This window comes from Ursus arctos, unplaced genomic scaffold (assembly GCF_023065955.2).
Source record: "Ursus arctos isolate Adak ecotype North America unplaced genomic scaffold, UrsArc2.0 scaffold_27, whole genome shotgun sequence".
In the NCBI taxonomy this organism is placed as follows: domain Eukaryota; kingdom Metazoa; phylum Chordata; class Mammalia; order Carnivora; family Ursidae; genus Ursus; species Ursus arctos.
The window spans coordinates 784,881-812,744 of NW_026622952.1; the positions used below are offsets into that span (position 1 = coordinate 784,881).

A 27,864-nucleotide genomic window follows, 5' to 3' on the forward strand; every position below is an offset into this window, starting at 1 on the left:
AGAAAGTTAAAAAAATAGGAACGCCTGGGTGGCTCAGTCAGTTAAGCGTCTGCCTTTGGCTCAGGTCATGATCCCGGGGTCCTGAGGTCAATCCTGAGTAGGGTTCCCTTCTCAGCGGGGACCCTGTGTCTCCCTCTCCCTCTGCCTCTCCCCACAACTCCTGTTCTTTCTCTCTTTCACTCTCTCTATCAAATAAATAAAATCTTTAGAAGAAAGAAAGAAAGAAAGAAAGAAAGAAAGAAAGAAAGAAAGAAAGAAAGAAAGAAAGAAAGAAAAGGAAGGAAGGAAGGAAGGAAGGAAGGAAGGAAGGAAGGAAGAAAAAATATCACTGCCAAAAGAGTCACAAGAGCAAGTTAGTAACCAAAGGTAAAGAGCACACAGTTTACCAGGTTACCAGGTAACCAGGAAAATCAACTAGGCTTCTCCCAAAACTTACTTGCTTCCAAATGCGTGGAATGAGGATTAAGTATTGAGGGCCCATTCATATATTCCCAGAATTTATGATGGGAATTTTTCCCAACGTCCAAGAAGTTCAACAAGAGGCTAGTGAAAGATCTAAATCTATACCACCAAAATTAAACTGGTAACCCCTCTGAGGAGCTAAATGAGCAACAACGACCATGGAAGACATTAATTTCAGCTCCTCGGGACAGCTCTAGATTTACAAAAAACCGGGGTGCAGAAATGCATATCTATATTTCTACAGTTCCTGAAACTGCCAAAGAAGGAAGCTACTCCCAGTTTTCAATTGTTTGGGGGTTCCAGAACCCTTGGAGAAGATGGCGAATACACTGTACCCTTTCCTGAGGGGAAACAAAAATATCTACACACACCCACATAAAATACCGTGCACTGCCTCAGGGTAGCTACTGCCCCCGGTTAAGATCACCCTAGATTTCTACCCAATAACAGAGATTTTCCAACTCAGAAAACTGCTCCCAAGTCCAATTCTGCCTAATTAGGATACTCAGACATCGAGGAAGATTTCACAAGCAGATCATAAAATATACTGAACTTTATTTTTAAAAGCAGAACTTGTATGTCTAAATGAACTGTCCTCATTCAAAGAGTCTCCCTAGGAAACCACACTTGTTATTTCAAGAAATCCTGAGCGAATCATTTAGAATTCCTGTTCTGAAGGAACCTCCAAAACCAGTTTTCACATCACATAAGAGGGGGATTCCTTACAGACATACCTCATGTCTCACTGAAGAAAGACTGTGCCCCAGCTTGCTATCAGCTGGCCTACAGAGCAAACTTTCAAAGTCGTAGACTGACTCAAAAACAAAATCTACCCATAAAAAAGTAAAGGTCCATCACTGGTGTGGGTAATTTTTCAAAGTGCAATGGCAGATATAAAAGTAATTCCAAAGTAAAAAGATCCAACAATGTGTTGAGTTACTGTGAAATCACAAAAATAAGTGTAAAGCCTCCTAAAGTGTCTACTCTGAAAAGAATAATATTCTTTAAAATCTTTATGTTTTGATATAAAATTTATTTATTTAATAAACATGTCAGGTGGGGGGGGAGCTAATGTTCAGTATGCTTTCCAGAATGCCTTCTCTTACTGGGATCCATTTTAATAACAGCTTTAAGGTACAAAGTAAAGTTACCTCATACTCATATATTCTTTAAAAAAATCCCTTTCCCACAAATATTCTTTGTTCAAGTGCCCCACAAAGCACACTATATTAATGAAATCCTGAAAACAAAACAGCTGAATTTAGATTTAGAAATCCACAGTACAATGTGAATTTATGGAATAACCAGAAAACAACACAAATTCTGGGGGATGGGGGGCGGAATTCAGTAATGAAATACAAAGTATTCATGTTTTAGGACTTGTTAAAAATTATTTTATACTTACTTGTGTCCATTTCTAAAAAGAGGTCACCTTATTTGTTCAAGGTATGGTATTCACAGAAATGGACTGATAAGCAAGACAAATTTCAACAAGATAGTATAAGATTATAATTAATCAAATGCCCTTGATATTTTGAATGTTCATCTGTAGGAAAATTCAATATCCAAACTGTTATAATATTAGTATCGTTAATATTAATATTATTAATATTAGCCTTGGCTATCATATTCCACAGACCCGAATCCTTGTTAACTTACCTATAATTTAATGTAAATGAGTGTAATTTAAAGTAAACCCAAGGATCTTTAGAAATCTGAAAATACTAGTCACAAGGGATAAATATTCTGAAAGGATGGATTATTATTATGGATTTGTAGACACCACAGACACATGGTCTCCATATGAATGGCCCACAGGGGATTTTTTTAAAACCCCTCCAAATTACATATACCTTTAAGAATTTAAAGAGTTTATTTCTGCTAATAAAATACAAATATATACTAGTGTGCAAGATAACATTAATTATTTCTTAACTATCTAGTTTTTGAACTGAGAAATAACATGCTTGGTAAAAGAGGGGGGAAAAACCCTCATTTACCCTAATATATCCAAATTCTGATAAACCAACTTACCTCATTTTCTGAAATTTATTTGCAATTTGAGCCCTTTCATGGAGCTCGGTAAAAACTTCAGTGTTCATAACAGATTGTAACTTTCCTACCAGCCAATCAGACATAGCTTTACCACTTTATAATACTTTCCACATCCTAAATTTCAACATCCTGGCATGTTCCCTGCCTGACTGACCACCTTCTTCTAAAAAATACTATTACCGGGGCACCTGGCTGGCTCGGTAGGTAGAGCACGCGACTCTCGAGCTCAGGGTCATGAGATCAAGCCCCACAATGTGTGTGGAGCCCACTTAAAAAAATAAAGTAAAATAAATAAAAGTACAGTTACCAGTGGGACAGTCTGCGTTCTAAAAAAGAAGGTCTCAGTTCTTGGATTCCCCAGGAAAGATTTATGTGAGGATCCACGCTCGAACAAAGACAGCCAGAAAGAAAGCAGCAAGCACGAAGCAGCTCATTAAGGACAGCACACTCTCAAGGTGGGGAGCAGGCAGGCCCAGAGGTGGCAAGTGCACTGGTCAGGGCTGTGTCTTCTTTTTATGTTTGCAGAGGGTATAGCTAGGGCAGTCTCCAACTGAGGTTGTTTCCCATCATCTAAGGGACTCCTCCTAAGGGTTGGGAGGGGGAGCTTCTGGCCCTACAAGGTACTTGCCAGTAGGAACACAAACGGAACTGTCAGAGCCATCTTCCCCTATAGGGGTCGGTGGGGGAGGTCAAAACCACAACATAAATACATTATAATGAAGCCACAGGTTACCCTGGGGCAGTGGTTGAAGAGGAGAGTGCACTTTCTGCACCCGTGCCTCGTGGGCCGTCAGCCCCAAGGTGCTGGAAGCAGCTAGGCCAAGATGTTAAAAGCTACAAAATCAGGGGGCGCCTGGGTGGCACAGCGGTTAAGCGTCTGCCTTCGGCTCAGGGCGTGATCCCGGCATTCTGGGATCGAGCCCCACATCAGGCTCCTCCGCTAGGACCCTGCTTCTTCCTCTCCCACTCCCCCTGCTTGTGTTCCCTCTCTGGCTGGCTGTCTCTGTCAAATAAATAAATAAAATCTTTAAGAAATAAAATAAAATTAATTAAAAGCTACAAAATCAGGACGTTGTGCCCTCAGGCTTCTAAGTGTCACCTATTTATCACTACTTTTGCCCCCAGGTCATGTCTAACTGCCTACTCTATAAGTACCTGCTTTGAAAAGGTCAAAAAATAAATCTCTCTGGGGCGCCTGGCTGGCGCAGTCAGTAGAGCATACAACTCTGGACCTCAGGACTGCTGAGTTCAAGCCCCATGTTGGGCACAAAACTTAATTAAAAAACAAACAAACAAACAAATCTCTCCTACAAGAGTACTCTGAAAATTAATCAGTTAAGGATGAGAAGATATAGCTCCTAACTGCCACATAAATAGCAATTATACACCCTAGGGAGTACATTCCTTAACTAGTACATGCAAACCTCAGATGGGCTTAGGCAGAGATGATTAAACACCAAAATCCTATACCACAACTTGAAAACACTCAAATAAGGATGTACCTGTCTAGGTTCCTGGTGAAAAACAAGAAACTGACTCAGGTTCGTATAGGCAGAAAAGGTACTTGCTATTGGAAAGGTTTCAGGGAGCTCACTGTATGCAGGAGGGCTGCAGATGCAGACTCAGACTGGGACCAGGCAGGGCAAAGCATAGCCAAGGTCCTACAACAGAACAGCCTATCCTGCTGGAACGCTGCATGGAGTCATGGCTACTGCCACTACTCCACCACAGCAGCCAGTCACCCCCATCCACCTAGGCTCTGGACCATAGATAATGTCAGTAGGATGCCCATCAACCAGCCCAGCTGCCTCCAATAATCTACAGAGGCAAACTGAAGAATGCAGAGCTCCTTAGAATCACAAGCCCAATCTGATGGCCAAAAGTGGGCCAAGGTAGGTCTCCCAGCCTTGGGCTTCAGTACAGGGAGGCTGATCCCAGCTTTCCATTTGCCTTGGATTACCACAACAAAAAAGAAAACTGAGCACAGAAAAGATAAACATCTGCCACAGAAGGGTCTACAAGAAATTAAATTTGTAGGGTACCTTCCAGATCTAAAATAGTATGAAGAGTTCAGGTAAAGATTTAATGTTTATCACACTGAACAGAGAAGTTACAAATTTTACTGATGAAAATAATAAGGAATGGAGAGCCTATTCCCTCAATCTATTTTCATAGAGAATGATCTGATGGAAGCTACTCGTTAAGGAAAACCAAATACAGTATTCCACTGTCAATTAAGAAATTCCAAAGTCAATTAAAAATTACTCTTTTACTAATGTATTACAGATTTATTTACCTATATACCTTTGGCCTGTGGAAAGCCAAGTGGAACTGATTTTCCCTAATGATGCTACATAAAATATTATTATATTGTTTAGGACAAATAACAGGAGGGGAAAGGGAGTCTATGAGAAACTGTCAAGTGCAGACAGAATAGACATTTTCTGCTACTCTACAGAACCCCACAGAGAGTCAGATTTTAACTCAACATACGTAATTCCTCAAAACACTTGAAGGAATCCAAACAATGGGTTAATTTCTACAGCAAAAGGGTGAGCTCCCCACCACTGGAAGTGTAGGAGCAGGCTAGACAGCCAACATTAGGAACACAGTGCAATGTGCTTGTGTCTCCCCAAAACGTGCATGCTGAAACTCTAATCCCAATGTAATCATAACTGGAGGCGGGCCTTTGGGAGGTAATTAGGTCATGAGTGTAGAGCTCTGAAGAATGGGTTTAGTGCCTCTTACAAGAAGAGGACAGAGCTGACCAGCTCCCTTTCCACCAAGTGAAAAAACAGCAACAGGACAGCCCTCTGTAAACCAGAAACCAGACCCTCACTAGAAACGACCATGTTACCATCCTGAACTTGGACTTCCAACCTCCAGAACTGTGAGAAATGCTCACCGTCAAAGCCATCAGTCTATGGTAATTTGTTATAGCAGCTCAGACTGACCAAAACACACAGCATGAAAACTACCAGCACTGAGTACTTGGTCCAAAGAGAGTTCTGACGGGGGGGGCTGAAATTAACAAGATAAAATTTTGAATTTGGACTAAAATATTGGCCAAATAAAGGGCGGCACAGATATGAGTCTTGGGTATTTGGGGGACTACCAAACATGATCTTAGATTTCATTAGAAGAGTAATGCCCAGTACCCAATCTGCTCAGACCACCTGAGAGTCCTGAGTTCTTCTTGGGGTTTTCCATTTTAAAAAGGACAATGGTACACCTGAAAGTATCTAGCCAGAGACGACCAGGACAGCGAAGCATCTGAAAACTGTCTCAAGAGGGGAACTAAGGTAAGATAGGGATGGTAACATGAGAAAAGAAAAAAGATCTGTTCAAATCTCTCACTGCTCTGACAAGATACCTTCAGACTGAATGGCTTAAGAACCAGCCTCCAGGGCTCTCTCACAGTTCTAGAGGCCAGAAGTCCAAGATCAAGGTGCCATAGGGTTGTTTACTGATGAAGCCTCCCCTCCTGACTTGTAGATAGCCACCTTCTCACTGTATCTGTCTCTCACAAAGAGAAATCTCTGCTGTCTCTTCCTATTTTTTTTAAGAACACCTGTCCTACAGGATTAAGGCCCCGCCTTTACGACCTCATTTAACCTTAAATTACCTTCCTAAATGCTCCATCTCCAAATTTAGTGATAGTGGGGGTTAGGGCTTCAACATAACGAATTCTGAAGGGATATAAATCAGTCTACAAGATCCAATCTGAAGTACATGAATGACTGTGACTGGAAAGGATCCTCATCTGTTCATTACCGCACAAGGCAAAATCAGAAACACAGGGTGGGGGTGCCTGGTTGGCTCAGTCGGTTAAGCATCCAACCCTTGATTTCATTTTAAGTCATGATCTCAGGGTCATGAGATCAAGAAGGCAGTCAGCCTGAGATTCTTTCCCTCTGCCCCTCCCCCTGCCTGTGTGCGTGCATCTCTCTCTCAAATAAATACATTAATAAATCTTAAAAAAAAAGAAAAAGAAAGAAACACAGGGCTACTAGAGTTGCACTAGATGAAGTTTAAGCCTCTGTCAACTCTACTAGCTATCATTAACTACTACTCTTAAACTACAGGATATAAATTAGTTGGTGCTTCTTATGGACCACACTTTGCGTTAAGCAGGATTTAACTGAATCCTCTACATCCACTCTGAGGTAAATACTATTACTACAGCCATTTGTTGTCATTTATTACTGACAGCTCGCTCTTGCCCAGTGTCACAGTGCTGATAAGTGGCAAAAGGACCAGATCCCAGGCAGTCAAAGTCCAAAGTCACCTACAGAGCTTTTACCCATTACATTGAACAGCCTCTCTAAATTAGTAAAAGACAGTAAGTACAATCTAACTGAGGAAATAAATCCATTTGCCAACAGAAAATCACACAGAAGAAAACTAAAGTGCTAACAACCACATTATCACCATTGTCTATTTTTCTTCCCCTGTACCAGTTCATCCTCACTGCACACCAAGGAGGCAGGTATTACTATGCACATTTACAGATTAAGCAAACAGGCCCAGAAGGCTTTCCTGAAATTCATACAATGACTAAGAATATCTGGGGTCAGGATTCAAACCAAGGTCTGAGCTACTCTTCATGCAAATCTTTCATAACTACAACCCCCTCTTTATGGGACTCTCACTTAGCTCAGGCCCTGAGAACTGATGGCCTTCAAAATCCCCTGGAGTTGACCAAACTTCCCAGGAAGGGCCAAATATAATCCAAACGTGCCTTCAAGGGGAAGAGATCTAAGGAGAGCAAATTAGACTTTCCACCACCTAGTTCTGTGGCTCATGAGACAAATACTTACGGAGCCCCTGCGGTGTGCTAGTCCCAGGGAACATGTAGAACAGTGAGCGAAAGAAAATCCCACTCACCTAAACCCTACATACTAGTAGGGGGCAGACTGAACAAATAAACTTCGAATGCATAACATATCAAGTTAAAAAAGAAAGGCATAGAGAGTGAAGGGGCATAGGACAGTGGGCAGAAGACTCAACAGGTGCTATTTTCGAACTCGTGGTCAGAAGAGGCTTGGGTTTAAAGTGCTGCAGAGGAGCACAGCAGGCCTGCTATCGATTACGTCCAGCAGGTCCTGTAGTCTTGACTACTGTTCAGTGCTTTCTTGCTTTTCATGGGATGAAAGGGTAGACCAGAGTGCTAACTGCAAACAACAGGTCAAACAGAAAGAAAAATAAGAAGTCTTTTTCCTTAGCCTCAAGGAAAGCAGTTACCATGTACTGTTGCCATGGCATTGGGAAACAGAGAAAACAGCATTCTAACACGAGGGTAGGAAGACAAATGTACTATCGGGGAGAAAACAAAAGGCAAGTAGAGGTATATCACTCCCCTGGAAGTGTAGGGAGGGGGAAGAGGTCAAAGCTCTTAAGGAAAAGGTCTTTGCCTAAACCCCACCCGTTTTCTATACCCCTAATCCATCACAGTTCTTAATGGAAGAGTTAGAAGAAAAATAAAAAGAAAAATACAAATTTCTGAAGTACTCTATCTATATCACATTAGTGTATTTCTAAATAGGTATTTTCTGAAAACTTAACACTTAATATAAATGAACCTTCTTAAACAAGGTATGGCCCAGGAGTGGAAGGCTTCATGGTTAGAGAAGAAGAAACATGTGCTGTGAGCTTAGGCAGAACAGGATTTATATCCTCTTTCTGCCATTTACAACAATGCGACACTGGATAAGTTAGTTGGCCTATCTAAGCCTTTTGTTCTTTACCCGTAAGATTAAAACAGAAAGATTAAAGACTGACTTATAATTTTTTAAAGGTATAAAAGCTGACGGATAATTGTAAGTTAATAAATATTCATTCCCTGGCTTTAAACAGTTCCAGTACCTTTAACTTCTACTTTTAGTATCACCTGTGATGGGAAGGTAAGGCAGTTCATTCCACCGGTAGATAACATAATTGAAAAACTGCACATAAAGTCAAAATCTTCCTTAATGCATAAATAGGCAATTCATGAAAAAATATCAACTCCTAATAAACATATGGAAAAAATCTCAATCTTAACTCATAAACAAAGGAGTACATATTAGCCAAGATTTTTTTATTTAATAACACCATATAATATCATCAATTATGGGGACATAGGCATTGTATCACACACTGCTGGCCAACATACACATGATCTTTCTAGAAATATAACAATAGGAATCAAAGCCTTAAAAATGTATATTCCTTTCCATCTACCATTTATACTTACAAGAAATTTCATAAGGAAATATTAAGTGGATGTTCTTGACAGCATTGCAATAAAAAACTAGAATCAAAAGACAGACTATTCAAATAAATTACAGTATCTCCACATAATGGAAAATGCCGTCATTAAAATGCTTACGTTGGAAAAGCATTCACAATGCATACGAAAATTGAAGGGCTATTTCTTTATTTTATAGTGAACTCAAAATAATCTTTTTTTTTTAAAAAAAAGAACCATCTATGAAAATGGACCTCTATCTTACACCACAAACAAAAAATCAATTCAAAATGGATTAAAGACTTAACCATAAGATCTGAAACCATAAAACTACAAGAATACATAGGCCTGACATCCTTGGCTATGATTTTTTTGGATATGACAGCAAAAGCTAAGACAACAAAGGCAAAAGTAAGTGTGACTACATCAAACTAAAAAGCTTTTGCAAAGAAAAGGAAACCATCAACAAAGTGAAAAGGCAATCTATGGAATGATAGAAACTATTTGCAAATTGTGTTATCTGTTAGGGGTAATATCCAAAAGATATAAAGAAATACAACTCAATAGCAAAGGAACAATCTAATTAAAAACTGGGCATAGGAAGCAAAAAGATATTTCCAAAGAAGACATCCAAATGGCCAACAAATACGTGAAAGATGCTCAACATCACTAGTCACCCACAAATGCAAATCAGAGCCACATTCTGAGTATCACCTCACAGCTATATGAACAGCTATCATCAAAAAGACAAAGAGGGGGCACCTGGGTGGCTCAGTGGGTTAAGCATCTGACTCTTAATTTCGGCTCAGGTCATGATCTCAGGGTCCTGCGAGTCCCATGCTCAGCAGGGTGTCTGCCTGGGGATTCTCTCTCACTCTCCTTCTGCTCCTCCCACTGCTCACACATGCTCGCACTCTCTCTCTCTCAAATAAATAATTTTTTTTTTAAAGGTGAGATAACAAGTATTGGTAAGGGTGTGGAGAAAAAGAAACCTTTGTACACTGTTGGTGGGAATGTAAATTGTTATAGCCACTATGGAAAACAGTATGGAGGTTTCTTAAAATGTTAAAAAAAGAACTACCATGGGATCCAGCAATCCAAATTCTGGGTATATATCCAAAGGAAATATAAACAGTATCCGGAAAAGATATCTGCATTTCCATGTTCATTGCAGCATTATTCACAATAGCCAAGATATGGAAACAATGTAAATGTCCCTCAGTGGACGAATGGATAACGAAGACATGGTGTGTATGTACATTTATACATACATATTATACACATCATGCACATTATATGTAAATACACATTCATAAATATATGGATATAATATACATACATGTTTATATAATACATATAACACATATATATGTAATTATATGGATATATAATGGAATATTCAGCCACAAGAAAGAAATCCTGTCATTTCCAACAACATGATGTATCTTGAGGGTATTATGCTAGGTGAAATAAGCCAGGAAGAAAAAGACAAATACTGCATGGTATCACTTACATGTGAAATCTAAAAACAAACAAAAAACAAAACAAAACAAAATTTAAGTCAAATATTTATCCAGAGTAGAAAAATGGTTTATAGGAGCTACATGGGTGGGGGAAATAAAGAAAGGTTGGTAAAAGGGTACAAATTTTCAGCTATAAGATGAATAAGGTATGAGGACTAACGTAAAACATGGTGACTATAGTTGGTAACATTGTATTGCATGAATGAAATTTACTGAGAGTAGAACTTATATGTTCTCATCAAAATACATATTTACTAAGATCCATGCTCCTACACTTGTGGGTACTGGGAGGGTCACAACTCCCTGGCCCCTGGAAGTTGAGCATATATAGATGGGAAAAGTCAAAACCATGTGCTCCAGAATCACAAGGCAGGGTTCAAATCCTAGGTTTTACTTACTTTCCTATGTGACACAATGAAAACTGTTAAACCTCTCTAGGCCTTAGTTCCCTTAACTAGGAATAATCACACTATCTCTTAGGGATATTTTGAAGATTAAATAAAATTTTAGTACAGGGTGTGGCACATAATATTAACAGTGTAATACCAAAATGTCCATTGTAGTGAACTAGGCAATTAAACCAAGTTACACGAAATGTCTATGTAACAGTTATATGGAATGAAATAGTTCTGTCCATGCCGATAAGGATCTCCAAATTAATTATTAACTTTTTAGAAAAATGTGTATGATCCCTTTCATATAAACAGAAATGGATGGATGGTAGATGAATGCTAAAATGGACATAAAAGTATTTCTGTTTGTTTCTTTTTAAAGTGTGGGACATGGTTAAGAAATGGGCTCTGGGGCGACTGCCTGAGTCCTATTCCAGGCTCATTTCTTACTAGCTCTATGGCTTTGGGAAAGTACTTAAACACTTAGCCTCAGTATCCTCATCTGTAAAACAAGATTAATAATAGTATCTACTTCTTACAGCTTTTGTGAGGATTAGAGGAATTAACAGACAAAACAGCCCCTGGCATACAGTAAGCAAACATTTAATGTTAGATGTTTTATTACTAGCCATTCAAATATGTCAACATGGGTTATGAGATTACAGGACTTTTTTGTTTTCTTGTACTTACCTGTATTTAAAAGATAGAGACAAAAAGATGTGTCTTTTGAAAATACAAAACTATATTTATATGACACGAGAGAGGTATAGAATATGTCAAATGAGAAATGCTAGTATAAAACAATATATGTAGTACAAACTCATTTTTATTAAAATATACTTAGAATTATGTAAATAAACATACAAAGAAAACCATTTAGATATGCACTAAAATGTTACCAGGGGGTTCTCTAGGAGGAGGATTATAGATTAATTTATATTTTTTTCTTTTTTTCCCCCCTATGTTCCCATTTTCCTAAAATGAACATACATTACTTTTGAAAATTAGTTTGCATTATGACTCTCCTTAAAAAGTCAAACCCTAACCAAGCAAGGAAGGTCAAACAATTTTGGTCAGATTTGAAAGTAGAAAAGGGAATGTGAGGTTATACACTTTTGCTAAGAGTTGAAAAATCTGAAATCTGACAAATTATCAGCCACATAAATTTCAATTTGCCTCTTCTCTCCTTAACATCTCTATCTACCCCGAGTCAGCTAGCTCTATGGTCTCTGCACTGAAGCACAGCCAGCAAGCCTCAGTTAGCTCGAGGTGGGGTTTATACTGAAGGGACAGACTGTTCTTAGATCCCCACCACTGCCAGACTCCGTTCGCCTCCTGCATGCACTGCTTCAGATCACTGCTTGACTTCCCACTTCTGAGAAGGAGCAAAGAGGGCATACAGTTTTCTTTATCATCCTCTATGCCTCTCCTCCTCTCAATTGCAGTCTCTCATCTCTCTCACTGACACTGACTCTCCCTCTCAACCTCTCCCCCTTTCTAGTTCCTTCTAGAGTTAGCCAGATAACTTCAGTCTAGTCCTCTCACCACTAAGAGGTTTCTGAGAACTTTTCCCTGGTTGTAAACTCTGTGATTTCATGACAGCCAAATAGATCACGAAACAGGAGGACTACCAGGACATTGAGGGGATGCTGCATTTACCCATTTTTACTTTATTTCTCTGTAAACGTTTCTAAAATGCCTACTGCAAAAAAGTATATCCAACTAGATCCTGGCTGCATGTTTAAATTTTTATACTTGTAATTAAAAACAGAATGTCTTGCTTTTACTTTGGACTCTAATTCTTTTTTTTCTTTAAAGATTTTATTTATTTATTTGAGAGAGACAGAGAGAGCACAACCAGGGGGAGAGGCAGAGGGAGAGGGAGAGGGAGAAGCAGATCCCAAGCTGAGCTGGGAGCCCGACATGGGGCTCGATCCCAGGACCCCGCGATAATGACCCAAGCTGAAGGCAGACGCTTAACCATCTGAGCCACCCAGGCACCCTGGACTCTGTAATTCTTTCCACTTATAAGGCGTAGCTCTTATATGAAGTCAACTGAGTTTTATATCAAGCAGCACATTCTCAGTCAACAAGTGAACTTTAGGCATTTGTACTAACAGAACCAAAAGTATCTTTCACTCCAGAAAAAGAAACTGCCGTTTTGATATGTTTTGCCCAATATTTCTTCCAAGAAAAATATTTTCATCATTTTATTACTAATATTTTATTACAGCTTTTATATAAGCAAAGTATTTATTTTGATATTAAATAAATCATGCTTTTCAAAACACAGAAGAATACCTTTTTTGGATGTTAATCAATTTTTTAAATTTTACTTTAATTCCACTGTGTTAACATACTGTGTTATATTAGTTTCAGGTGTACAATATAAGTGATTCAACAATTCCATACATTATTCAGTGCTCAGCAAGACAGGTGTACTCTTAATCCCCTTCACCTATTTCACCCATCCCACCCACCACCCCAAAAGAACACTCTTCTACCTGTAAAATGTATTTATGGAGAAGTAGGTCATTAGAAGTGGTTTTTGGTTTTCTGTGCTATATATACAAAAAAAAACAACCAAAGAATTTAGAGGTAGAATATCCTTGTGCAGACGTCAGATTTAACCTTGACTGAATTAATTAAGAAATATTTATTATATATTTATACATACTTTAGCAGGTATTAGGGAAAAGTGAAACTATAACAAGTTCCCTGCCTGCAGATTTTACAATCTCACGTGGAAATCAAATGTATACACATGAGAAATTCTAGGTAAGGTATTTACACTTACGTATATCAAATACTACCACAAGTCAAACAGTACATAAGTCACTAGAGATGTGAATAAAACTCCACCTCTGCCATAAAAGGTCTCACAAGCTGGTAGGGAGCCAGGCCTTTATAATCCAGATACAACTAACCTGCCAGTTCCCAGTACAACCACTGCACTTACAGTGGCAAGCCCAGTGCCCTTCCCAAGAAGGTAGCAGCTTCCAGAGTACAAGGAGAGGTAAGGAGATGGGGGTATATCATTTCATGGCCACTTCTTGTCATTTCTCATACTGTGAGAATGAATAAAGTAAAAGGGCTGCCTTTGGTTGGTTGGTTGGTTTTTATCAGTCTGACAATCTGTTTGTTTATTTAATCCATACATATTTAATGTAATTACAAATACATTTGTAAGATGTACCATCTTATTTTGTGCTATTTATCCCATCTATTTTATTTTAATCTCCTTTCTTGCTCCTTTTGAATTGATTTATTATTCTGTGCCCCCTACATGTATGGAAGCCATATACTCTGTTTCTATGCTTTTATTATCCCAGAAATTACAAAAAGTATAAAGTTAATTCTTTTACTCATCTATCTGATCTTTGAACACTTTTACACTATTTACACATTTCATCCCTCCCAATTCAAAACACTGAGCTTCAGCCACAATGGATTTATTGGCAGTTCCCTGAACAACTTACACAGCCTCTCATCCCAGCCTTTACACTTGACTGCTCCTTCTAAACTAGAATGTCACCCCTCTTCTCCTCACACCTCCTTCCCAATCTGGCTTAACCCTGCTCACCTCTCAGCCCCTCGCTTCCTAGAGAGTTCTTTCTAACCCCACAGTAAGCTGCACTCTGCTACATCTGTCTTCCCTCCTCCTAGACACCAAGCACTAACAGTCATGGACTAAATTCCAACAGGTAAGGAAGGGCCTACCTGGGTTAACCTGCTGCACCCTCAGCACCACATAATGGGTGCTCAATCAATATGTGCTGATGAACGAATGAGTGAACAAAAAGTTTCTAAACATACAAAAATCAGGATGGAAACAAAACAGCCCACAGAGTACCCAAAATGAAAAACAAAGTCCACTCATCATACAACAAAAAGACGACCTTGGTGATTAAGAGTGAAGGCTCTGGTGCCAGACGAGAGAATTCAAATCTAAATGCTACTACTTACTAGTAGGTAAGTTTGACAAGGTACTTAACTTCCCTGTGACTTTAAAAAAAGAAAATAATTATAAAAACAGCCTCATTAAGTTGTTGTAAGGAATAAAAATGAGCTACTACTTGAAAAGACTTAAAACATTTTTTCTTAAGATTCTGTATGTATATTTACAATAGGGGCTGAATATCTAGTTGTTAAATAACATAATTTTTTTTTTTAAGATTTTATTTATTTATTTGACAGAGAGTGAGAGCACAAGCCAGGAGACAGAGGGAGAGGGAGAAGCAGGCTCTCTGCTGAGCAGGGAGCCCAATGCGGGGCTCGATCCCAGGACCGAGATCATGACCTGAGCCGAAGGCAGCCACTTAACCAACCGAGCCACTCAGGCGCCCCTCAGTAGCATAATTTAACTAAAACTGTTATTTAAAACCTGGTTATCATAGATTATTATTTAAAACTGTTATTTACAAGCTGGTTATCATACATTAAAACAATTTACCATAATGCCTTTAAGATACAGATTTATAGCCCATAAAGACAACAACACTGTAACTGAATACTAGAAAAGAGTCAACATGAATCATCGAAAAAAGTTAACCAGCATTAAGTACATGCATTTAAAATACAGAAAAGGGAATAATAATACAAAGAATTACATCAAAAAATGACCTAAAGGAACCATCTGACCATTTTAAGGAACAAGTTTCAGTTTTTTAAATGAGGTAATAAAGTAAATTTTGAATATTACCATAATTCCTTAATTGTAACTATTAAAAAGTGTTGAGTTTTTTAAAATTCTGCATTTTCCAAAAATATTATCCAAATGATGAAATCAACATTCATTATTATCCCATAAGACAGATGAAATATTTTAAACAGTTGTTTTGGATTTCTTTTCTCTCTAAATATTTAAGTATTAGAATGATGTATTTCAGTACCATGAAAAGGTCTCAGAATCAATTCTAATTCTCTGTTCCTGATTTTGGGTGGCAATTCACTCTATAACATTTTCTATTTTTCCTAGAAGCCAATTAAATATTTCCTAATTAGTGCGATTTTAATGGATATCTTGTGACTGAATTAATAACATTACATTACAATCATATTTAATCGAGCTTTGCTGTTGATAATCTCCCTCATTTTATTACCTAAAATTCTATTTAAAGACTAAGATTCCAGTTGTGTCTCAGATTCCTAAGCCACAAGATGCTGAGAGGCTGAGCAATAGGTCTTTAAAATCCTCAATTGGCAATGATGTAATAAAGGCTCATTAACTCAGACTAACTGTAAAAGGTCATACTGAATTGAGAAGTTTTAATTTTAAAAAGAATGATTTTGATCCTTTCACACATGGAATAACTGAAATGAGGTTAACAGTATAGGGCTTTGGAGAAGCCGCATTAATAAATAGATAAAAATTATAATTAGAATTTCAATTATAAAGTAAACAAAGTCACCTAAAGTTTTATCTCCCCTTTGGTGTTTAGGATTTCACTTGTTTCTGTTTTTTTTCATTTTTGCTACCAAATATTGAGTACCTCATATGACAAGCACCTTGCTTACATGGATTATCATGTAATCCTCAGAACACTCCCGAAAAGTTGGTATTATTACTTCATTGTATATTACAAAATACACTCAAAGGATTCAGAAAGCTATTTGGCTCTCCACCTCACTACCGATTTTCATAAAGCCCATCACTCTTACCTAAGGTAAGGACAACGGACAAATCAGCACAAAATGTTCACTGTGTGAAGAAAGTCTCACGAGCATGTTTTAATAGTGCTATATTTAGTTTATCTGATTACTATGTATATTACTAATGCTGTTTTTGAAGAGTTAGACACTTTACTTACTGCTGAATGCCCCTAAAGGATTCTTTAAGCCCAGTGAGTCCACTTTAGCCATTTGTGAACTGACTACAGAAGAAAGTATTCCTTTAAGAAAAGACTAAAATAAGCCAGGAGTGAGAAGATGAGCTAATGTTGTGTCTCTGTTATGTATTGGCTATGCACACCTGAGGAAAATCAGCTACGTCTTCTGAACTGCACACAATGTGCCTGCTTCTCAGGGTGCTATCACAGGGACAGTAATTGCCTGCCTGCCTACTTCAGAGTTGATGGCAGGATCAAACAACATAGCTTGTGTAAATTTCACGTAGTACCATATTAAAATTTGGCAAAATGTTTTCACTTTGTATTTTTATTTTTAAAAAGATCTACAGTGTTCCTGATATTATTTTTTTTAGAAAGCAATCATTTGAAGAGATTCAGCTTAAATTTTAAAACTACAAGGAAATAAATGGGATTCAGTCTACAGAAATTTTTCTTTTAAAAAAAAAAATCTGTTTTGCAAACTCAGCTACAATTGCATGAGGTGAATCTGATCATACATCCCTACCATGCCAAGCAGTTGGGGCAATTGGGGTAGTAACAATGAACGAAATAAAGTCTCTAACTGCTATCTATCTTTGTATCCTTTGTATCTAATAGTATCTGGCACACAACAGACCCCATGGAATGGCACATAAATAAATGTACACATGAAAAAGTTAGGCGCATAAAAATGACCAGAAAGAGGCCTGCCACTAGAAAGCTGCTTGTATACTGACCAAATACAACACTCCCGTTGTTCTCAAAGACTTACTTGACTCCAGGCGCCCTGTTAAATCTGCTCCACTACGACAGTACAGTGAAGGAGATGGAAACGGAAGCAGAAAAGCCCGAGCCCAAAACTCCAAAATCTGATACACCTGCCTCTCCTTTATCAGAGAACTAAAACCGAAACAGATGAAAACCAGGCACATCCCTAATTTTAAAAGTAAACTCCACGTGTAAAACCTGCTTTTCATCAATCAAATAAATTAGGAAAGGCAGCATTTCTAGGCCATTACCCTTGGGTCGACATCGCACTTACAAAATCGCTTAACTAATTAGTCTAATCATTGCTTCTGTTCCACACAGCTGTAGGTGCCTAATTACCTAACTCAAAATGTTCGCCCAACCCCAACATACCAAGCCCCTCCACAGCTCTATTCCTTAAACAATTTTTCCAGAAGAACATTAATGACTCCACCACATGTAAAAAAACAAGGACTGATCTGGGAGCGTGAAAGAGATCCCAAAGTTTTGGAACATTTTTTTCCTTAGGAACTTTTATTTATTTATTTTTTTTTTAAAAGATTTTATTTATTTATTCGACAGAGATAGACAGCCAGCGAGAGCGGGAACACAGCAGGGGGAGTGGGAGAAGAAGAAGCAGGCTCATAACGGAGGAGCCTGATGTGGGGCTCGATCCCAGAACGCTGGGATCACGCCCTGAGCCGAAGGCAGACGCTTAACCACTGTGCCACCCAGGCGCCCCCCTTATGAACTTTTAAATAACCCCTCAGAAATATGCAAATAAAGAGTAGGGAAAGTAACTCTGGTTTCTGAAATTCTCTTAATCAATCACTGCTTTAAAAATTTCTATCAGGGCACCTGGGTGGGTCAGTCAGTTAAGTGTCTGCCTTCAGCTCATGTCATGATCGCAGGGTCCTGATACGTGGTGTGGCGTGGTGTCCGGTGTCTCTTTACTCTGCTCAGCGGGGAGTCTGCTTCTCCCTCTGGCCCTCCCCCTGCTCATGCTCTCTCACACATGCTCTCTCTCTCAAATAAATAAATAAAAATTAAAAATTAAAATCTGTAGCAAATGGAGGAATGACAGAACAAAAAGCATGTTTTTGCCCCAGAGGGGAAGGTGTGTACTTATTGGACTAGAGCCTGCCATTTGGCCTGGGGCTTCAAAACCAACAGCAAACCATAGGACTGTAGGAACACTTTACATCGACAACAGCCTGCAAAGTGAGGATATCAGATAAGGGTAGCTTGTGTTCTGTGCCCTTTTTTTTAGACTACCTCTATTCAATTCCTCCTGTTTTAAAGTTTCTCTTGGGAGGAAATAAAAAGCATGCCAGAGAGAGCAACAAGCCATGAATAAGATAAACCCAAGCACTGGCTAAGGATGAGTAACCAGCATTGGTGAACATCTCCTGAGTCCTAGCTAGGCACTGTGCTTACATGTTAGAAGCACATTCGGAAGAGAGGTTTAATTTGCCCTATAACCTCGGGGAGCTTGTTACTGGGCCACTGGACTGATTTCTTCTGGTCTGGGCCTCTTTTTCGCAGGCACTCCAGAATGAGGTTTTTGGTAAAAGAGAAAAAAGAGACTGAAAGGAACTGAGACAATCAAAGCAGTATCAAAGGTACAGGGACGTGGCTAGTTATCCAGTGTTTTCTTTCACTTTTAATAATAGAATGCCAAAGGAAGAAAAAAAACACTAATTTTAGGCAAAAAAAAAAAAATTACCCAGAAGAACAATAGGGTGGATGATTTAATGAGGATACGAGGGATTAGAAATTGTTACAGCTCTGTCAATAAATTAGGGCAGATTTTGTTAACTCTGAGGTCTGACTACATTTTCTATATAATGCAGCTCATGGTACCTTCTTTCCATATAATTTGTATTTTAAATAAATTTACAAATGCAACAAGGTATGTCCTAACAAATAGGATTTATTGTTGTTACTTTAAGCCTCCTCTCAAGACCCAACCTGGAAGGAGACTAGGACCAACTACCCACTTAACAGATACTGAACCAAGTGCCTATCACACGCTCTGCACTGCGTTACCATCAATGGTGAAGTGATGATGTCTAACCCTATTCTTAAGAAGTCCACAGTCTAGGGGGAAGGAACTGAGTGACACAAAACAATACTAACAAGAGTGCTAAATCTCAATAGTGGTAATTCCATCCATTGTGTTAATCAAGCCAGAAATCTATTTTATTCCCCTCTCCTTACATCCCATCAATAAGCAGGTTCTACTGATCTACACAAAATGTGGCTTATTTATTTGTCTGTATCACAACTGCCACCATTCCCATCCAAGAAACCTTCCTCTCTCACCTACAAACACCTCCTGAGTGCCCTGCTTTCCTTCTACAGCGTAGAGAACGGAATGAAGAATGATCTTTTTAAAGATTTTATTTTTAAGTAATCTCTACACCCAACATGGGACTCGTTCACAACCCCAAGGTCAAGAATCCTCGCTTTACCAACGGAGCCAGCCAGGCACCCTGAGAGTGATCTTTTTAAAATGCCAAACTGCTTAAACCCCTTCAATCACTTCCCATTTTCATAGGATAAAATCCAAGCAGCCTACTTTATAAGGTCCTGCACTATCTGCTTCAGCCTACCTTTCTAATTCCCTTCCCTCCCGGCCCCATTCCCCCACCTACCACCTCCTTACTCACTTCCCATTCTTCAAATGCTAGGCTTTAGCCCACCCCTGGCCTCTGCTTGCTATTCTGCTATATGGCATATGCTTCTCCTGGCCAGCCCCATTTCATGTGCCATGAGCATCCGTTGTTTCTGCCTACCCGCACTCTCTTCTCATAACAGAACACCTCTTTTCTTCTTTAAATCATCTTTCCCTTATTCTCACTCCATGTAGTTAGGCTTAAATTGACAACTTCCCTTCATTCTTACCTAGGGCCACGCATGCAGCCATGTGACTCAGACCTAGCCAAGGTATTCTATTCCCTTGGCCATAGAGATAGACACATAACTCAAGCTAGTCCTATCAAAATTAAGCGTGGGGATTTTGCTGGAAATATGGGCAAGAGGCATGTCAGGGGGCCAGATGCTAGGTAATGGCACTATACACTAAACAGAGGCTACGCTGTAGAAAATAAAAAGTCTGTCCCCACTCCCCTCGAGTTCAGTCCTTCAGACAACAAGCTCTGGTACATCAGGTTCAAGCTGAAGAAGAAACGACACAGGACAAAAAGGAGTTAAGTCTCTAATCCTGGCTCAGCCAACTACTACCTATATGATCTTGGGTAAATGAATTAACTCCTTGTTGTAGTTCTCAGTTTTTTCATCTATAAAAGTATCAAAGTAGGACGAGATCTTTTCTAGATACAGATCTAAAGATTTTAGCTCTGTGATTCCACCACCTCCTTTTTAAAGGCGTAAACTTAGGATAATGGCTAAAACAGAGCCAGCCCTAACCTCTATCACCTAAAAAGCAAATGTTTCTGTCTGCCTCTATATGACGGTGGGTAAAATACAAATGGTGCCAGAAAGGAATATAGATTTGAGGGCCTTAAAAAGTTCACACGTTTCACTCTCAAAACTCCTCTTCTAGGAAAATATTCTATGGAAATAATCAGAGACACGGACACAAAGTTTACATAAAAACCTTTTGTTAAGGTGTATATATAATATATGTCATCACAATGAAAAAAATAGAAACATCCTAAGTATTCAGTAATTGGGAATTGGTTAACCAAGTTACAGAAAAACCCTAAGATTAAATAGCAGGTGGCCATTTAAAAAACATTTTTGCTAAAACTAACATGACATTGTATGTCAACTACACTTCAATTAAAAAAAAAGATGCTCCTCAAAAAATAATAACAAATAATAAAGCATATTTGCAAATAGTGTTAATGAATGAGGAAATGTTCATATTATAATATTAAGCAAACTAAAACACCATGTAAAACTGTATACTATATGAACACACATACACATACATGCCCAGAATAAGAGAGGAAATAGAAATGTCTCAAAAAAGGTTAACAAGGGGGTGCCTGGGTAGCTCAGTCCATTAAGGGTCTGCCTTCAGCTCAGGTCATGGTCTCAGGGTGCTAGGATCAAGCCTTCAGGCTCCCTGCTCAGCAGGGAATCTATTTCTCCCTCACCCCCTGCCTCCACCCCCCACCCCCAATTGTGCTCACTCATTTTCTCTGTCTCTCCCAAATAAATAAATAAAATCTTAAAAAAAAAAAAAAGCTAATAGTGTTTTATCTTTGAGTAGAAGGATTAGTTGATTTTTGTTGTCTTCTTTAAATATTTCTGTATAACCCAATTAATCCACAATTACCAGGCCTTTTCCCATAATCAGAAAAAAAATAAAATTAAAATTTTATATTTTAAAGTAGAATTTTAAAAATTACACAATCCAAAGGGAAAACAAAAAGGGCTCTACATGCCCATATCTTCACAAGAGACCTGCCACGCACCTACATTTTCCATGATCTAGAATTCTCATGACTATGACATTCACTAATGGCTCAACTGAAAATAATACTGAAATGTTGTATTAACACAGTGGTCTTAGTTTTGCCAAAGTACTTTCAAATAAGTGAGGGGAGAGGAAAGCAAAACAGTGCCTCCAAAAACAGTTAAAATGTCCTCTAACCCTCTCCCATTAACCCAGCTGAATTTATCAACTCAGCCAGGTGATACCTAAAGCCTCAGGAAAGTAAGACATAGCACTGGGCTAGAAGCAGCTGACAGCCATAGCAAAAGAAAAGGAGGGCACCCTAAAGACATGTTTTACAGAGGTCCAAGCCAGTTTTACACAGAACTTTCTCCTAGTATTACTTGGAGGCTGGCAAGTCAAATTTGTTATACTTTTAACCAGACACAGCCATAGATACAATATTGAACTAAAAGTCAGCTTTGAATTTCCAGGTGTAAAAATGGGCAAACAAAAAACACTACAGAGGTGAACTCTGTAAGGTGTTGTGTTTACTCTCTGGGAGGACAAAGATTCTGGATAACAGAGTACGCACACATGCACACACCCCCAAAACCCAGGGAGGCTTCACAGTAAACCAGTCCCTTGGGTGCCCTCTGGCTAGAGGTCAACTATGACCTTCCCTGCCTGCTTTCATCAATAGCCAAACCTGATAAGGGCTGTGGAATGTGGAGGAGAGCTCTAGAATTTGCCACATTGTGACACCACAAAACAGCTAGTGACATATAAAATGATTAATTCATGTACATATAAAACAATGCTAAGGAAGGGTATTATTTTAAGCATTAAGTCCATGTCAGGACTTCTAGACAAAGGTATTTAAGACATTTAGTCTAGACTAAAAAAAAAAATTAACACTCTGAGTTAGCACCCCAAATCTATCTTTAAAATAAAACTTACCCATTTTAAAATTCCCTTGACTAAATTATCATAGTAATAGTTTGACTGAATGTTTACAATGTGCCAGGCACTGAGCTGAGCATTTCACATGCATGGTCCCACTTTAACCATCAAAAAAGTCCCATGAAAAAGGTTTTACCCCCATTTTACCAATGAGGAAATTGAAGCTCAGAGAATTCATACATTTCAAAATCACATAAACACTGAGAGGTGGAATTCAAACCCAGGTCTATAAATTCCATTAAGAAGTTATAATGTTTTTCAAACAAAATTCCATTAAGAAGTTATAATGTTTTTCAAATATGGTAAATATTTTCAAGAGGTTTATACTTGTTTTATTGTGAACTTACTTATATAACTTGTTGTGAACTTACATACATAACTTATATAAACCTCTAATTGCAGTTATTTCAATCTTGTGTCTAGCGGCCAAAAGGTGTGTCTCACTAAATCAAGGCAGGCTGCACCTGGCTGAAACTTGGAGAGAATACATTTTATATTTCAGCCATACTTTAAAAAAAAGGCGGGGGGGGGTGGTGCGCCTGGGTGGCTCAGTCGGTTAAGTGGCTGCCTTTGGCTCAGGTCATGATCCCAGGGTCCTGGGACAGAGTCCTGCATCAGGCTCCCTGCTCAGTGGGGAGCCTGCTTCTCCCTCTCCCTCTGCCTGCTGCTGCCCCTGCTAGTGCTCTCTCTCTGCCAAATAAATAAGTAAAATCTTAAAAAACAAAAACAAAAACAAAAGAAAATCTCCTCAACCTCTGCCCAAAACTATTTGGTGGCTTCCCATCTCAGAGTAAAAGCTTGTGACAGTACAATTGTGCTTAGAAAAGTGTTTGGCACACAGAAGACCTTCAATAAATATTTTTTGAATGAACGATAAATTATCAGAGCCACTGTACCTTTCTTCTGCTTTCAAAAGTGAAGATGCATATGTCTTCAAGGAACTAAAACACCATGAAGAAACGGAAAGTTTGTCTTGAGGAAAATCACTGAGCTCCAAGTTCAGATGAGATAATAGTCGTTGCTGCAGTTATTGGGCTCCAGTTCTCTCTTTACACTGAAGGTTTGCCTTACATATTATTAGGTGCTTTTCCCCCAAGTCAGAGTTGGACAGAGTAATAAAGTGTTGAGGCTCAACTATAATGGAAGATCAGTGAGAAATCAAGATAAAGCAACTCTAAAATTAAGACAAATTAATGGCAAACAATGTGATTTATTTAAAGAGTTAATTTACACTCAAGTTTCCTGAATATATTGATTTCATAAATCAAGCGATCCCCACTCTTCACCCCTCAATCATACAACTTAAAGATGTATTGCTAAAATATGCTGAGGAAGCAATCTGGCACAGACTTTAAGAAAATAAACTCTCGCTCGAATACGACTGTCTAGAGTTCAAATCCTGGGTCCTGGATTTTAAAATTATATATAAAACTTACATAATATTTCCATTAGACAGTACTGATGTAGATGATCCTAAAAAACATTCCTCGTGAAAATTAAATTCAGGACAAGATATATGCTCTAAATTATAGCAGAAACTAAATGTAAAACTTAAATGAATTTTCAGAGTTCATAGGTAATTAACTTCAAACTCTTCCTCAACCAAAAAAAAAATTGTCTTTGATAGGTACCTCTTCAATTCTAGAGCCATCTGAGAAGCTTTTGTCAGTATGTGATGTCTCAGAATTTAAGTAAGACCCAGAATCTGGCCATTCAGACAAATGAAATGTGCCTCGAGTCCCTTCAGCTAACCTAAGTACTAAACAAACACCCAGGAGCCAATAGCCTTTTTGCAGAGATCAACAAAAATGCAAAGGCTGGATGGCAGAAGATACTGAAATGCTACATGTTCTGAGACTCAGAAAGTTCTTGCTAGAAGAGGACCCAATATGGAAATAAGAGAAAATAGGAAGAAAACAGAAACAAAACCTAAGGAGAAAAAAATAAGCTCAGAAGTAGTACCTCTGAAGTCTCATTCAATGTTGGTGGGAATGCAAAAATGGTCCAGCCACTTGGAGGACAATGTGGCATTTTCTTATAAAACTAAACATACTCTTACAATATGATCCAGCAATCAGCTCCTTGGTATTTACCCAAAGGAGTTATATCCACACAAAAACCTACACCCATATGCTCTCAGCAGCTTTATTCATAATTGCAAAAACTTGGAAACAACCAAGACATCCTTCAGTAGGTGAATGGATAAACTGTGGTGTATCCAGACAACAGAATATTATTCAGCACTAAAAAGAAATGTTATTACGCCATGAAAAAACATGGCGGAAGCTTAGGTCATATTGCTAAGTGAAAGAAGCCAATCTGAAAAGGCTACATATTTCATGATTCCAATTATATGACATTCTAGAAAAAGGAGAACTGTAGAGACAGTAAAAAGATCAGCTGCCAGGTACTGGGACAGTGGGGAAGGATGAATAAGCAGAGCACAGAGCGCTTTTTAGGGCAGTGAAAATATTCTGTATGATATGATAATGAAGGATACATATCATTATACATTTTTGCCAACCCACAGAATGCAGAACACCAAGAGTGAATCCCTAATGCAAAGTATGGACGTTGGGTGGTGATGATGTGTCAGAGTGGGTTCGTCAATTGTAACCAATGTACCACTCTGATGGGAAACGTTGATAATGGGGGATGTTATGAATGGGTGGGGGTAGGGGATAAATGAGAAATCTCTGCACCTTCCTCTCAATTACGCTGTGGCCTTAAAACTGTTCTAAAGTCTTTAAAGAAAAAAAGAGTCATCAGCTACTGAAGAAAGCATGTGAATTGAGTGTACTTCAGGCTTATGCATACTGATGCAGAACTAAGGACTACATTAGGTTGAATAAAATGAACAGAAACCATCCATACCAAAACATCATTTAGTTAAAGGCTCAGACAAAAACAAAGTTTTGGGTTTTGATGGAGATAGGATGATAAGAACTTTGTATACTGAAAATACGAACTGCATTAACAAGAATTCACGTCTACAATAGTAAGCTAAATGATTTTAGCTATATCAAACAAAACCAATGTTTTTCTGAATGGGAATTATGGTACTACATGAGGCTCATTCCTTTTTTCCTCTTTACTGTCTTTCCCATCAGCAAACATATTGCTATTTTCTCCATTTTAAAATCTCTCTTGACCTCCCTTTTCCCTTCAGCTATATTTCTCACCTTCCCTTTGCAGCAAAAATCCTTTGAAATATGTGTCAACGTTTTGTTTCCATTTCTCTATCCCTGCTCTCTTGAATCCTTACCGATTTTGGTCCCTAATACTCCACCAAAATTGCTGTTGTCAAGCCCCCGTTGCTAAACTCCTAAGTCAAGTCTTGACCCCTATCTTGGGAGCATCTGATTCACTGTCCTTCTTCACTTGGCTCCCGAGACTCCACACTCCCCCTGGTTTTCCTCCTACCTCATTAGCTGCTTCTCATTCTCCTTTATTGGTTCTATCTCCCAACCTCAGTGGGCAAGTAGCCCAGGTTCCTGGTCCTGAACCTCTCTGCTTCTCTATCTACACTCACTCTCTTGTGGATTTCATCCAATCCCTATCCTCTGACAACTCCCAAGTGTCCACCTCCAGCCCAGACCTTTGCTCTGAAATCCAGAGTAATATATCCAAGTGCCGACTGGGCAGCTCCAAAACTGAGCTCCTGATCCTTCCCCCCAAATCAGTGTCTCCCTTAGCTTAGTTAATGCAACTCCATCCTTCAAGCCGTATAAGCTAAAAACCCTATAATTCACCACTGATTTCTCTCACTCACATCTCACATCCTGTCACTCAGGACATCTTTCCCATTCTACCTTCAAAACATAACCACTCCAGTTGCCATCACCCATCTGGGTTCCTACAACAGCCTCTTAACTGGTGTCCTTATTTCTACCCTTCCCCATTTAAGTTTAGTCTCATGAGACACAGTAGCAGGGTGACTTCTTAAAACAGAAGCCAGATCATGTCACATCTTTGTTTGAAACTCTCCCCCAGCTTCTTTGCTCACTCTAAGTACAAGCCCAAGCCTTTGGCAATAGCCTACAAGACCAGAGGCCTCACAGGAACTGGTGTCTGCTCCCCTCCCTCCTCACTCTACTCCAGTCACACTGGTCTTGTAGTTCCTGGAAGGCAGAAAGCATGCCTCAGCCTCAGGACTTAGCACTTGCTGTCCACTCTTCCTGAAGTACTTTTCCCTACACGAGTCCCTTTACCTTCCTAGGCCTTTCATCACAAGTCACCTCAGCGAGGCCATCCTTGATGATCCTATTTATAACTGCAACTCCACCTCATTCCTGATCCCTCTCCTCTGCTTTATTTTTCACCAAGTACGTCACACACACACACAGTCTGTCACACCTTGCAAAAGTAAGAATTTTTTGTCTGTTTTGTTGACGGCTTTACCTCCAGTATCTAAAATAATGCCTGCTACATAGGAGATGATAAATATTTGTTTAATAAATACGTGAGTGAATGAAAGAGGACAGTGATACAGACCTGTATATGATTTATGACAGCATACTCTGCAGCCTTTCCAAAGGATTATATCTTAATAAGGCACTTTGTATGTATATACATATTCAGATATTGTGGAAAAAAACCAAGCAGCTCCAATTTGAAAATTAAGTTAACCTGACAAAAAAACTGAGTAATTGTAAAAAAAAAAAAAAAATAGTTCTCTAAACTGAGATACTCTAAAACACTCCAAAGGCACTAGGACTTCTCAAAACCCTAGATCTTGCTTCGCCAGAGCACACTGAAAAGACGGTCTCGATACGCATAGCTTTCCCGAAGCAGGTCAAAGTTACCAGGCAATAGAATGGGCTTTGATTTCTAAAAAAGACAGGGAAATTATGACACAAAGTACGAAGCACTCAATGTTTTAATAATATAAAAAATATGGGTGTAACCTATTTTCAGTGAACCTCTGAACTTAGATATAAGACCAAAAATCGGATTTTTTTTAATACTTTAGTAATATACTCACACAATAGATAGACATGGGTGGGTCATATTTTTACAAACCACATTTTAAAAGAACTTCAACTATCTTCCATGTTAAAGGAAAGCAAAATAATTGCAAGAAACATTTACATGCAGAAATAAATTATTCGGGAGTAAAGTAACTCTGATGTGAGGCAGATAAAACCGAAAACTGACTTTTGGAAAAAAATGGAGTATCTTAATTTCTCTACCTTGTAATATTAATTCTCATATGTTTGCTTGTTTCTGAAGTTATGTATAGGAGCATGCATAGAGC

At 38.7% G+C, this 27,864-nt stretch overlaps 1 protein-coding gene across 7 annotated transcripts in view; it reads right to left on the reverse strand.

Annotated features, from left to right (window-relative positions):
• PSD3 (pleckstrin and Sec7 domain containing 3) overlaps positions 1-27,864 on the reverse strand; it is a 702,408-nt gene that overhangs the window by 488,665 nt on the left and 185,879 nt on the right. Inside the window, exon 1 of one of the 7 annotated variants that reach the window (XM_057303408.1) lies at positions 23,504-23,741. The exons of the other annotated variants lie outside the window; for them this stretch is intronic. The gene's annotated coding sequence lies outside the window, so the exon portion shown is untranslated. Of the gene's footprint in view, positions 1-23,503; positions 23,742-27,864 lie in introns of those variants that run through there. 7 annotated transcript variants of the gene reach the window in all.